The sequence below is a fragment of the Poecilia reticulata genome, linkage group LG21, assembly GCF_000633615.1.
Source record: "Poecilia reticulata strain Guanapo linkage group LG21, Guppy_female_1.0+MT, whole genome shotgun sequence".
NCBI lineage: Eukaryota > Metazoa > Chordata > Actinopteri > Cyprinodontiformes > Poeciliidae > Poecilia > Poecilia reticulata.
The window spans coordinates 22,246,056-22,246,974 of record NC_024351.1 but is presented as its reverse complement, the minus strand read 5'-3'; positions in this window follow the sequence as shown (position 1 = coordinate 22,246,974).

Below are 919 nucleotides of genomic sequence, written 5' to 3'. Positions count from 1 at the left end.
AATATTCACAAATGAGAGAAAATGTTTCCAGAAACATACTCCAAGGGCAATGAAATGAAATTATCACAGACCATACACTTTTTTTATGGTTTTATTTTAAGTGGAGCTGATCTGGTTCAAAAATATTATATAGCTCATGAAGGGACCACAGGCCTTTTAAAGTCCTTATCCAAAGCTTTATATTAAATGCCGTTTTACTATGGAGCTCACAAGGTTTTGGTATTTCTCTATTATTCAAATTGTTTAGTAGTTTTACACCTGAAATATTATATCTGGTTTAAACTTCACTCATGAATGGACCCAATCTCATCCTTTACAAAAATACAGTGATCAAACCTCTTAAAAAAAAAAACTACATTCAATCCCTCAGACCACAGGTGGGGTTCCTCAAGGCTTTGTTCTCAGCCCTCATTGCAACAAGTGTGCAGAAGACACAATTATGAGTCACAACATAACYATGYGTCTACAATTTGAACAAAACAGAATTTTACTGAGCTTATTATKGCAGAGAGCACTCAGGACTCAATGTAGTAAAACAAATAAACAAAAAACATGTAAGAAACCTAGGTGTAACTATGACTCAAATAAATTTCAAGAGCYACATAAGGTCTTTGTAATTAAGCAAGTTRCCATATATTGTATAATTCAGTGATACCTTTCCAGTTGGACACCTGCTGATGTTTTTCCCACTGGATAGAATCATGAAAGATTCAACAGCAACAAATCTTTGAAAATATTAACTGCAGTTTTGTTGTCAATGCAAAAGTTACTCATCCGTTCTCAGATTTTTGTTATTTCAATGTAACTTTTTTTTTATTATCATACACTTAAATTCAACCCTTCTGATGCACAATTACAATTTAATATACTCTATAGCTATAGTTTTATGTAATTTCATGCTGCACTTAAACCAAGAAGC